Source organism: Trachypithecus francoisi, unplaced genomic scaffold (genome assembly GCF_009764315.1).
Source record: "Trachypithecus francoisi isolate TF-2019V2 unplaced genomic scaffold, Tfra_2.0 Lachesis_group8, whole genome shotgun sequence".
NCBI classification, from domain to species: Eukaryota; Metazoa; Chordata; class Mammalia; order Primates; family Cercopithecidae; genus Trachypithecus; species Trachypithecus francoisi.
Genome location: NW_022681473.1, coordinates 7,023,773 through 7,036,981, shown reverse-complemented (window position 1 = coordinate 7,036,981; position 13,209 = coordinate 7,023,773). Strand labels below are relative to the sequence as shown.

At 42.4% G+C, this 13,209-nt stretch overlaps 1 protein-coding gene across 5 annotated transcripts in view; it reads left to right on the top strand.

Moving 5' to 3' along the window:
• The window catches only part of KDM2A (lysine demethylase 2A), a 152,692-nt gene that overhangs the window by 74,307 nt on the left and 65,176 nt on the right, over positions 1–13,209 (top strand). Inside the window, exon 1 of one of the 5 annotated variants that reach the window (XM_033205738.1) lies at positions 1,973–2,299. The exons of the other annotated variants lie outside the window; for them this stretch is intronic. The gene's annotated coding sequence lies outside the window, so the exon portion shown is untranslated. Of the gene's footprint in view, positions 1–1,972; positions 2,300–13,209 lie in introns of those variants that run through there. 5 annotated transcript variants of the gene reach the window in all.

Below are 13,209 nucleotides of genomic sequence, written 5' to 3'. Positions count from 1 at the left end.
GCTGAGGTGGGCATATCACGAGGTCAGGAGTTTGAGACCAGCCTGATCAACATGGTGAAACCCCGTCTTTACTAAAAATACAAAAATTAGCTGGGCATGGTGGTAGGTGCCTGTAATCCCAGCTACTCAGGAGGCTGAGGCAGGAGAATCGCTTGAACCAGGAGGCAGAGGTTGCAGTGAGTGAAGATTGTGCCACTGCACTCCAGCCTGGGTGACAGAACGAGACTCGTCTCAGAAAAAGGTGGGGGGGTGGGGGGATGGGTGGGGGGACTGTTGCCCGTCCCCCCGCCCCACCAATTTTAGTTTTCTCTTTTCCCCTTTGAGAGCCAGACATTAAAGACTAGCACATTCAGAATAGGAAGCGACTGCATATGCACATGGAAGGTGCAGGCTCAGAGAAGATGTAAGAAAACTTAAGTGTATACCTCAGATTGATCCTTGACACAGAGATAGCCTACAAAAAAACAAAAACAAAACACAAAATAATAAAACAGAAAATCCTGGGGAAGGGAGATAATTGGATTTCAAGAGTTACCACATTATTAAATTCAGATGTCCAGTTTTCAACAAAAAAATCATAAGGCATATGAAGAAAGAGGAAAGTATGACCCATTCAAAGGAAAAAAAATCAATAGAAAATGTCTTTGAAAAAGTCCTGATTGTGGATCTAACAGACAAAGATTTTTAAATAGCTGTCTTAAAGATGCTCAAAAAACTAAGGAATATGTGGGAGGAAGTCAAGGAAGGAATGTATGAACAAAATGGAAATATCAATAAAGAGACAGAAAACCTTAAACCAAAAGGAAATTCTGGAGCTGAAAAGTACAATCATTAAAATGAAAACTTAGATTCAAAGGCAGATTTGAACAAGCAAAAGAAACAGCAAAGATAGGACAGTGAGATTATTAAGTCTAAGGAAGAGAATGACAAAAATCGAAGAAAAGTGAACATATAGGTTAAGTGTTATCCCTGCAGGGCGTGGTGCCTCACACCTGTAATCCCAGCACTTTGGGAGGTCAAGGCAGGTGGATCACTTGAGGTCAGGAGTTTGAGGCCAGCCTGCCCAACATGGTGAAACCCTGTCTCTACTGAAAATACAAAAGTTAGCTGGGCGTGGTGGTGGACCCCTGTAATCCCAGCTACTTGGGAGGGCTCAGGTAGGAGAATCTGTTGAACCCGGGAGGTGGAGGTTGCAGTGAGACGAGATCGCGGCATTGCACTCTAGCCTTAGTGACGAGCAAAACTGTCTCAAAAAAAAAAAAAGTTATGCCTTCCAAAATTTATGTTGAAATTGAATTGCCATTGTAACAGTATTAAGCGGTGGGACCTTTAAGAGATAATTAGGCTACAGGGACTCCACTCTCATGGGTGGGATTGGTGCTGTTAAAAAAGGATGAGTTCGGCCCCCTCTTGCTTTCTCTCATTCTCTTACTGTCTTGCTTTTCACCATGTGATGATGCAGCAAAAAGGCCCTCACCAGATGCTGGCACCTTGATTTTAGACTTCCCAGCCTCCACAACTGTGAGCCAATAAATTTCTGTTCATCATAAATTACCTACTCAGGTATTCTGTCAACAGCAACCCAAAATGGACTAAGAGTCTAAAGGAACATTTTTGACACCATTAAGCAGACCGACATACACATTATAAAAATACCAGGAGGAAAATAGAAAGGAGCAGAGAGAATATATATTTGATCAAATACTGGCTGAAAATTTCCCAAATTTGATGAAAGACATGAGTACAAACATCCAAACAGCTCAATGAACTCCAAATAAGATGAACTCAGAGACCCTCACCAAGACACATTATAATCAAACTTTCGGGTGCTGACGAGTTGATGGGTGCAGCACACCAACATGGCATAAGTATACATATGTAACAAACCTGCACGTTATGCACATGTACCCTAGAACTTAAAGTATAAAAAAAAAATAAAAAAAATAAAAATCAAACTTTCAAAAGCCAAAGACAAACTCTTGAAAGCATCAAGAGAGAAATGACTTAAATGATTCATTACATAAAGGTATCCTCAGTAAAATTATGAACCAATTTCTCATCAGAAACTTGGGAGGCCAGGAGGCAGTGAGCCAGTGTATTCAAAGTGCTAAAAGGAATACAAAACAAAACTGTCCTTCAAAAGGGGCGAGAAATTAAGACATTCCAGAAAAACAAAAGCTAAGGAAACTTGTTACCACTGGACTTGCCTTGTAAGAAATGCTCAGGAGAGTCCTGCAAGGTGAAATGAAAGAACATTAGATTGTAACTTGAAGCCATGTGAAGAAATATCTCGATAAAGGTAAATACATGGGTAATTGTAAGAGCTAGTATTATCTTAACCATGACTTGTAACTCCTTTTTGTTTTCTCTATAGTTTAAGAGACGAATATATTTTTTAAAAGACAATTGTTAGCCTAAAAACTAATACTGAAACTTTGAGTGTAGCCCCACATTTTATTTTACACATAATTTGAGAGATCAATACATTTAAAAGAATTATTAGAATGGGATATTGTGGTACATGCCTGTAATCCCAGCTACTTAGAAGGCTGAGGTGGGAGGGTTGCTTGAACCCAGGAATTCAAGACCAGCCTGGGCAACATAGCAAAGACCCATTTCTCCCACCCCATGAATGAATGATTGAGTTACTAGTTTATGTTTAAGGGCATAAGCTAATAACTAATAGGGGCACAGTATATAAGGATGTGGTTTTGTGACATCAGTAACCAAAAGGGGTAGAGACAGAGCTGTAAAGGAGCAGATTCTTTGAATAGTAGTGAAGTCAAACTGGCATTAATTAAAAATAGAATGTTTAACTTTAGGGTATTAGATGTAATCCCTATGATAACAATAAAGACAATATCTGTAGTATATATACAGAAGGAAATGAGAAAGAAATTTACACATTTCACCAAATGTATCTAAATACAAAAGAAAACAGTAATTTAGGAAAATGAGGAACAAAGCTATGAGGATATAGAAATCAAATACCAAAATGACAGAAGTATGTTCCTCTTTACAAGTACTTTAAATATAAATGGATTAAATTCCCCAATCAAAAGACAAGAAATTGGCAGAATGGATAAAAATGACATGATACAACTATATGCTATCCACAAGAGATTCACTCAAGATCCAAAAGACAGAAATAGATTGAAAGTGAAAGGATGGAAAAAGCTGTTCCATGCAAACAGTAACCAAAAGAGCAGGGGTAGCTATATTAATATCAGATAAGACAGACATTTATTCATCTATCTATCTATCTATCTATCTATCTATTTATTTATTTATTTATTTATTTAGAGATGGCATCTTGCTCTCTTGGCCAGGCTGGTGTGCAGTGGCACAGTCTCGACTCACTGCAACCTCTGTCTCCTGATTCAAGTGATTCTCCTGACTTAGCCTCCCAAGTAGCTGGATTTACAGGTACCCACCACCACGCCCAGCTAATTTTTGTATTTTTAGTAGAGATGGGGTTTCGCCATCTTGGCCAGGCTGGTCACAAACTCCCAGGCTCAAGTGATCCGCCCACCTCGGCCTCCTAAAGTGCTGGGATTATCGGCGTGAGCCATGGCAGCAGGCCCTAAAACAGACTTTAAATCAAAGAATGGTTACAAGAGAGGCCTGGTATGGTGCCTCACACCTATAATCCCTGCACTTCGGGAGGCTGAGGCAGGACTGCTTTAAGCCAAGAATTCAAGACCAGCCTGGGCAGTATACCAAGACCTCATGTCTATAAAAAAAAAATAATAGTAATTTTAAAAGTTGGCTGGGCATGGTGGTGCATGCCTGTGCTCCTAGCTACTTGGAAGGCCGAGGCAGGAGGATCACTTGAGCCCAGGAGTTTGAGGCTGTTCTGATCACACCGCTGTACTCCAGCCTGGGTGACAGAGCAAGACCCTGTCTCTTTAAAAATAAACAAAGAGGCCAGGCGCAGTGGCTCATGCTTGTAATCCCAGCACTTTGGGAGGCTGAGGCAGGCGGATCATGAGGTCGGGAGATCGAGACCATCCTGGCTATTGCGGTGAAACCTCATCTCTACTAAAAATACAAAATATTAGCCAGTCGTGGTGGCAGGTAACTGTAGTCCCAGCTACTCGGGAGGCTGAGGCAGAAGAATGGCATCAACCCGGGAGGCGGAGCTTGCAGTGAGCAGATACCGCGCCATTGTACTCCAGCCTGGGCGACAGAGCGAGACTCTGTCTCAGAAAAAAAAAAAAAAAAAGAAAGAAAAAAAGAAAAAATGGTTGGGCATGGTGCCTCACCTGTAATCCCAACTTTGGGAGACCAAGGCCGGAAGATTGCTGAAGCCTAGGAGTTTGAGACTACCCTGGGTAACATGCTGAGACCTCATCTCTACCAAAAATATAAGCCAAGCATGGTGGCACATGCCTGTAGTTTCAGCTACTCAGGAAGCTGAGATGGGAGTGTCACTTGAGCCTGGCAGGTCAAAACTGCAGTGACCTGAGATTGTGCCACCTCACTCCAACCTGGGTGACAGAGCAAGACATTGTCTCAAAAAAAAAAAATAAACAAATAAAATAAATGGTTTTAAGAGGCAAAGACATATGTTTTGGTATATTAATTAAAGGTTTATAGCAAGAAGATATAACAATTACAAACATTTATGTACCTAATGATAGACCATCAGTATACACAAAGGAAAACCTGACAGAACTGAAGGGAGAAATAGACATTTCTATACAGTAATACTTGGAGACTTCAGTACCCCCTCTCAATAATGGATAGAACAACCAGACTGAAAATAAGTAAGGAAGTTGTGGACTTAGCACAATAAACCAACTAGATCTCACAGACACGGGCAGAATCCTACCTAACAGCAATAGCATACACATTCTTTTCAAGTGTATGTAAGACATTTTCCGGGATACACCATATGTTAGGCCACAGATTAAATATCAGTGGATTTAAAAAATAGATATCAAAGTATCTTCTGCAACCACAATGGGATGAAGTTAGAAATCAATAACAAGTAGAACTGGAAAGGTCACAATATTGTGGAATTTAACAATCAGTGAATCAAAGAAGAAATCACATGGAAATTAGAAAATATTTATAGATCGAAAGAACACAGCACAGCATACCAAAACTTATAGGGATCAGTGAAAGCAGCATTAAGGGAGAAATTTGTAGCTATAAATGCTTTGATTATAAAACACGGAATCACTGATTGCAGTAGTGTGCACCTATAGTTCCAGCTACTTGGGAGACTGAGGCAGGAGGATTGCTTGAGCCCAGGATTTTGAGTCCAGCCTGGGCAACATAGCAAGACCTTGTCTGAGCCGGGCGAGGTGGCTCACACCTGTAATCCCAGCACTTTGGCAGGCCGAGGCAGGTGGATCATCTGAGGTCAGGAGTTCGAGACCAGCCTGGTCAACATAGTGAAACCCCATTTCTACTTAAAGTACAAAAATTAGCCAGGCATGGTGGTGCACACCTGTAGTCCCAGCTACTCGGGAGGCTGAGGCAGGAGAATCGAACCTGGGAAGTGGAGATTGCAGTGAGCTGAGATCTCACATTGCACTCCAGCCTGGGCAGCAAAGTGAGACTCTGTGTCAAAAAAAAAAACAAACCTGTCTCTTTAACAAAAGAAGAGAAACTTGAAATCAACAACCTAATCTTACAACTTAAATAACTAGAAAAAGGACAAACTAAAGCTAAAGCTACAGGAAGTAATAAAGATTAGAGCAGAGATAAATGAAATAAAGAATAGAAAAACAATAGAGAAAAGTCAAAGAAACCAAAAGTTTATCTTCTTTGAAAAGATAAACAAAATTGGCAGAGCTTTAGCCATATGGACTAAGGAAAGAAAGATCAAATTACTAAAATCAGAAGTGAAAGCGAGGGCTGGGCGTGGTGGCTGATGCCTATAATCCCAGCACTTTGGGAGGCCAAGGCAGCAGGTGGATTACCTGAGGTGAGGAGTTGGAGACCTGACCAACATGATGAAACCCTGTCTCTACCAAAAATATGTAAATTAGTTGGACGTGGTGTTACATGCCTGTAATCCCAGCTACTTGGGAGGCTGAGGCAGGAGAATGGCTTGAACCTGGGAAGCAGAGGTTGCAGCGAGCCACGATCGTGCCACTGCACTCCAGCCTGGGAGATGAGCAAAACTCCCATCTTAAAAAAAAAAAGAGAAAGAAGTGAAAGGACATTATTTCCAATTCTGTAGAAATAAAAAGGATTCTAAGGGAATACTATACGCGGTGGCTCACGCCTGTAATCCTAGCACTTTGGAAGGCCAAGGTGGGTGCATTGCCTGAGCTCGGGAGTTTGAGACCAGCCTGGGCAACATGATTAAACCCTGTCTTTACTAAAAATACAAAAACTGAGCTGGACATGGTGGCATGTGCCTGTAATCCCAACTACTCGGGCGGCTGAGTCATGAGAACTGCTTGAACTGGGGAGGTGGAGGATGCAGTGAGCCCAGATTGTGCCATTGCACTCCAGCCTAGGCAACAGAGCAAGACTCTGTCTCAAAAAAAAAAAAAAAAAAGCTATGAACAATTGTTCATCAATAAATTGGACAACCTAGATAAAGTGTACAAATTTCTAGAAACACAAAACGTATTAAGACTAAATCACTAAGAAATAGAAACTTTGAATAGAACTATATTTTAATTAGCGAGGAGGTTGAGTCAATATTCAAACATCTCCCAACAAAGAAAAGACTGGGCCTGATGGCTTCGGTGAATTCTACCAAACAAAGAGGAACTAACACCAATACTTCTCAAACTTTTTCAAAGAATTAAGAGGGAACACTTTTTTTTTTTCTCCCCGAGATGAGTCACATTCTGTCACCAGGCTAAGGTGCAGTGGCGCGATGTCAGCTCACTGCAATCCCCACCTCCTGGGTTCAAGTGATTCCCCTGCCTCAGCCTCCCAAGTAGCCGGATTACAGGTGCCTGCCACCACACCCGGCTAATATTTTGTATTTTAGTAGATATGTGGTTTCACCATGTTGGCCAGGATAGTCTCGATCTCCTGACCATGATCTGTCTGCCTCGGCCTCCCAAAGTGCTGGGATAACAGGCATGAGCCACTGTGCCCAGTGGAGGGAACACTTCTTAAGTCATTCTGTGAGGCCAGCATTACCCTGATACCAAAGCAAGACAAAGACAGTACAAGAAAACAAAACTACAAATCGATATCCTTTTTGAACAATAATGTAAAAATTCTCAACAAAATACTTGCATACTAAATTCAGCAGCATATATTTTTTTTTTTTTTTGAGACGGAGTCTCGCTCTGTCGCCCGGGCTGGAGTGCAGTGGCCGGATCTCAGCTCACTGCAAGCTCCGCCTCCCGGGTTTACGCCATTCTCCTGCCTCAGCCTCCGGAGTAGCTGGGACTACAGGTGCCCGCCACCTCGCCCGGCTAGTTCTTTGTATTTTTTAGTGGAGACGGGGTTTCACCGCGTTAGCCGGGATGGTCTCGATCTCCTGACCTCGTGATCCGCCCGTCTCGGCCTCCCAAAGTGCTGGGATTACAGGCTTGAGCCACCGCGCCCGGCCTCAGCAGCATATTAAAAGGATTATACACCATGACCAAGTGGGATTTATTCCTGGAATAGATGGTTCGACTTGTGAAAATCAATCAATATAAATTTCATTAACAGTGAAGGAGGAAAAAAGTCACATGATCATCTCAATTGACACAGAAGACATTTGACAAAATTCAACACCTTTTCATGATAAAAGCACTTGACAAACTAAAAATAAAAGGAAACTACCTCAACATAATAAAAGCTTTATATGAAAAACCCCCAGTAAATATCATACTCAGTGGTGAAATACCAAAAGCATTTGAGATCAGGAACAACGTAACGATGCCTGCTTTTACTGCCTCTATTCAATGTAGCACTGGAAGTTCTAACACAGCAATTAGGCAAAAAAAGGAACGAAAAGCCATGCAAATTGGAAAGGAAAAAGTCAAGTCACCTCTGTTGGCAGATGATGTGACTTTTATTTGTTATTAGTATTTTTCTTTGGTTCATTCTATCATGTGCATCTTTACACTTAGTTTTGCTGTTTATCAAATATTTCAAATATACATAAAATTACAGAGAATATCATTAACAAAATGAACATCCATCTATGAACCCAAAATGAAGATCCACTTGTGTACAACATAGTAAGAAATTAACCTTTTGCCATATTTAAACTTCAGCTCCTTTTGCAGAAGTTTGTTAGAGCTGACATCCACTGCATACCATTCTTCCATTTTCAATCCCTTTCCCTTCCTCCTCTCTCCAGAGATAGCCAATACTCCCTTGGTTTTTTAAACATTAACAAATGGCATCATAGTGCACAAATCATTCTGCAACTTGCTTTTTCACTAAACATTGCATTCTTTTTAACTACCATATAGAATTCCTTTGTGTGAATATACCACAATTTACCCATTCCCCTACTGATGGACATTTACGATTTACATTGTTTCCATTTTTTTCTTTTTTCTTTTTTTTTTTCTTGAGATGGAGTGTCTCTTGGTGCCCTGGCTGGAGTGCAGTGGCGTGATCTTGACTCACTGCAACTTTCACCTCCCAGGTTCAAGCCATTCTCCTGCCTCAGCCTCCCAAGTAGCTGGGATTACAGGCATGTACCACCATGCCCGGCCAATTTTGTGTTTTTCAGTACAGATGGGGTTTTGCCATGTTGGGCAGGCTGGTCTCAAACTCCTGACCTCAAGTGATCCACCCACCTTGGCCTCCCAAAGTGCTAGGATTACAGGCATGAGCCACCGTGCCTGGCCTCCATTTCTTTAGTCTTACAAATAATGCTACAATGAAGGCTTATAAATTTCTTCTTGGGTACACATTTGAGAGTTTAGAAGGTATGAGTCTAGAAGTGGGCCAAAGAGTGTACATTTTCACCTTGTCAGATTCCTCTCCAAAGCGATTGTTCCAGTTTGCACTTTGTTCAATCAAGTATGAGAGTGTCCTTTGTTCCATATTCTCTCAAACACTTGATATTATGAGACATTCATTTATTTTTTTATTTGTATTAATTTTTTTGGCGGGTGGGTATCAGAGTCTCACTCTGTTTCCCAGCCTGGAGTGCAGTGCCGTGATCTTGGCTTACTGCAACCTCCGCCTCCTAGGTTCAAGCGATTCTCCTGCCTCAGCCTCCCGAGTAGCTGGGATTACAGGCGCCTGCCACCACGCCTGGCTCATTTTTGTATTTTTAGTATAGGCAGGGTTTTGCCATGTTGGCCAGACTGATCTTGAACTCCTGACCTCAGGTGATCCACCTGCCTCAGCCTCCCAAAGTGCTAGGATTACAGGCGTGAGCCACTGCACCTGGCCGAGACTTAAACTTTCGATAGTCTGATGGGTATGAAAGAGAAACTTGTAGTTTTTAATCTGCATGTCCAGTAAGGATAATCATGTTCTCAGAAATGTTTATTGACTATTTGGGCCATCTATTTTTAAATTTTTTACTTTCATATTCCCTTTTATTCTGTTATCACTTTTTTTTTTTTTTTTTTTTTTTTTTTTTGAGACGGAGTCTCGCTCTGTCCCCGGGCTGGAGTGCAGTGGCCGGATCTCAGCTCACTGCAAGCTTCGCCTCCCGGGTTTACGCCATTCTCCTGCCTCAGCCTCCGGAGTAGCTGGGACTACAGGTGCCAGCCACCTCGCCCGGCTAGTTTTTTTGTATTTTTTTTAGTAGAGACGAGGTTTCACCGTGTTAGCCAGGATGGTCTCGATCTCCTGACCTCGTGATCCGCCAGTCTCGGCCTCCCAAAGTGCTGGGATTACAGGCTTGAGCCACCGCGCCCGGCCCTGTTATCACTTTCTTATAGTGATTAATAGTAGAAACTCTAGTTTTAAAAGTTAATATACATAAAGTGCTCAGAAGAGTCACAGCCATGTTGTAGGAGACAGTATTATTTTTATCCTTTTAAATACATATATATTGGGTGGGCATGGTGGCTCACACCTGTAATCCCAGCACTTTGGGAGGCCAAGGCAGGTGGATCACCTGAGTTCAGGAGTTCGAGACCAGCCTGACCAACATGGCAAAACCCTGTATCTACGAAAAATAAAAAAATTAGCCAGGCATGGTGGCGGGAGCCTCTACTCCTAACTACTTGGGAGGCTGAGGCAGAATAATTGCTTGAACCCGGGATGGGGAGGTTGCGGTGAGCCGAGACCACACCATTGTACTCCAGCCTGGGCGACAGAGTGAGACCCCATCTCGATAAAAACATACATACATACATACATACATACATACATATATACATATATATTTATTGAGACAGGGGTCTCGCTGTGTTGAAGAGGCTGGTCTCTAGCCCCGGGCCTCAAGCTGTCCTGCCTTGGCTTCCCAAATTGCTGAGATTACAGGTGTAATCTCACCGTACCTGTCCACCATTTTAGATATTAACCTTGCCAAGATATTTTTAAAATTTAATCTCATTTGAGTGTTTCTACTTGTATTTTCTTTTTTTTTTTTGAGACGGAGTCTCGCTCTGTCGCCCAGACTGGAGTGCAGTGGCCGGATCTCAGCTCACTGCAAGCTCCGCCTCCCGGGTTCACGCCATTCTCCTGCCTCAGCCTCCCAAGTAGCTGGGACTACAGGCGCCCGCCACCTCGCCCGGCTAGTTTTTTTGTATTTTTTTAGTAGAGACGGAGTTTCACCGTGTTAGCCAAGATGGTCTCGATCTCCTGACCTTGTGATCCGCCCGTCTCGGCCTCCCAAAGTGCTGGGATTACAGGCTTGAGCCACCGCGCCCGGCCTCTACTTATATTTTCTAATCTTTTAGGATAAATTATTTAAGCAGTTTTAGCATTTGTGACTTTAATCCTTTTGTTTGTTTCTTTTCTAGTATTAGTTTAAAATGTTCCATTTCTGTTCTCTTTGTGTATCTCAATTCTTGCTTCAGTGACAGCAGATAAGAATCCTGGCCTTGTGGAACAGCTGAGAAGTGCATCCTTTCGCCCAAACTGGGGGAGGGTGGTTGCTTTACCTCCAGCTGTCCCGGCAGCTGCTCAGCCAGATTCCCAGATCTAGCATCTTTCAAAACCTCTCAACCTTGGTAACTCTGACAAAAGTCTTTCTGAGGCGTAGGTCCTCCTGTGTCAGTGGCACATCTGAATTTCTAGCAATGTGTTCTTAAGTTACATTATCTAGTCTAGTCAGTTTATCAGGAGTTACATATACTGTGGACTCTGAAAACATTATCTCTGCATTATTGAGTAAATCATATAAATACTGTGAAAAGGTAAGAAAAACACCAGTAAAAGCAATGTGGAATAACACTTTGTGCATTACATAGGCATTCAATACATATTGGTGATTGCCTAGTAAAAGATAGGGGGCTCTCAGTGCTGCTTACCTGCCTCTAATAAAAATGTAGGTGGTATTAAACCACAAGCTAGACCATCAGGAAGGAGGTACAAGGATAAATCCACAACCTGCTCTTGGCCTTTACCTCAGCAAGCTACCTGGCTTCTGAACTCCTACTTTGATTCACCTCCTGTTGCAGCAGGGTTTTAGGAGGATCCTGTTTGTGTGTCTAACATTCAGTGTTCATGAAAGAGCAGAATTACCTGAATTTGCCTTTTAGCTCTTGGAGCTGGAGAGTGGATGACCTCTTGGCCAGGCACGATTTTTGGATTGGCTTCTCAATTATTGTAGGAATCCTCAACTTTCAGAAGTTGCTAGCCTGTTCATCTGATCTTGAAAGCATACAAACTTACCGTCAAACAGCATAGAATAGGCCAGGTGTGGTGGCTCACGCCTGTAATCCCAGCACTTTGGGAGGCCGAGGTGGGCAGATCACTAGGTCAGGAGATCGAGACTATCCTGGGTAACACAGTGAAACTAAAAATGCAAAAAACTAAAAATACAAAAAAATTAGCCGGGCATGGTGGCAGGCGCCTGTAGTCCCAGCTACTCAGGAGGTTGAGGCAGGAGAATGTCATGAACCTGGGAGGCAGAGCTTGCAGTAAGCCAAGATCGTGCCCCTGCACTCCAGCCTGGGTGACAGAGCGAGACTCCATCGCAAAAAAAAAAAAAAAACAAAAAACAGCATAGAATATATGGAATTCTGGACCTAGACAGAGGCAATAACCTAAAGACATTTGCAGCTTATTTCTTTTTTTTTTTTTTTTTTGGAGCCGGAGTCTCGCTCTATCGCCCAGGCTGGAGCGCAGTGGCCAGATCTCGGCTGACTGCAAGCTCCACCTCCCGGGTTTACGCCATTTTCCTGCCTCAGCCTCCCGAGTAGCTGGGACTACAGGCGCCCACCACCTCGCCCGGCTAGTTTTTTTGCATTTTTTAGTAGAGACGGGGTTTCACCATGTTAGCCAGGATGGTCTCGATCTCCTGACCTTGTGATCCACCCGTCTCAGCCTCCCAAAGTGCTGGGATTACAGGCTTGAGCCACCGCGCCCGGCTGCAGCTTATTTCTTATCAGAACCCATTGAGAATAATGGTACTGATGGAAGACTCTGTCAACCCCATCCAGTTCTCTAGTTTAAATAGTCTCAGTTTATCTATAACTTGAGCCATCTAAAAGTTGCATAACAAATTAGCTGGGTGTGGTGGCGCATGCCTGTAGGCCCAGCTATCTGAAAGGCTAAGGCAGGAGAATCAATTGAACCCAAGAGATGGAGGCTGCAATGAGCCGAGATCACACCACTGCACTCCAGCCTGCGGTGATAGAGTGAGACTCTGTCTCAAAAGAAAAAAAAGTTGCATAACATTAATACAACTGTATTCTTCAAGGTGGTTGGATTACTGGTGATTTTTATTTTCTTTTTAAACTCTTGTCAAATTTTCCAAATTTTATACCATGGGACTGTGTTCTAAACTGTTCAGTATGAAGAAAACAGAGAGCTCAGTTACTATAAAGAAAATGGTTTTCAGGTCTCTATTCAGTGGCTCTGGTATAATAGAGCTATATCAAGTCTTTTTTTTGCAAAACTCTTCATTTCCTTTTATTTTTATTAGTTTTTCATGCTCTATGCAGTCTGTAGAACCTTGGGTTTAAAATTCTTCAAGCAAATTGCAGTTTTCTATTAGAATTTTAGTTATATTGTACTTATATTCAGTAAAGAAAATAAGCCAACAATTGTCAGCTTGTCCTAATTTAGTTAGAATTGTTATATTGCCTGTGTATTTACCCAGTTCAAAGCTGGTTCCGTTGCCACTATTTTATTTTCTATTTTATAACC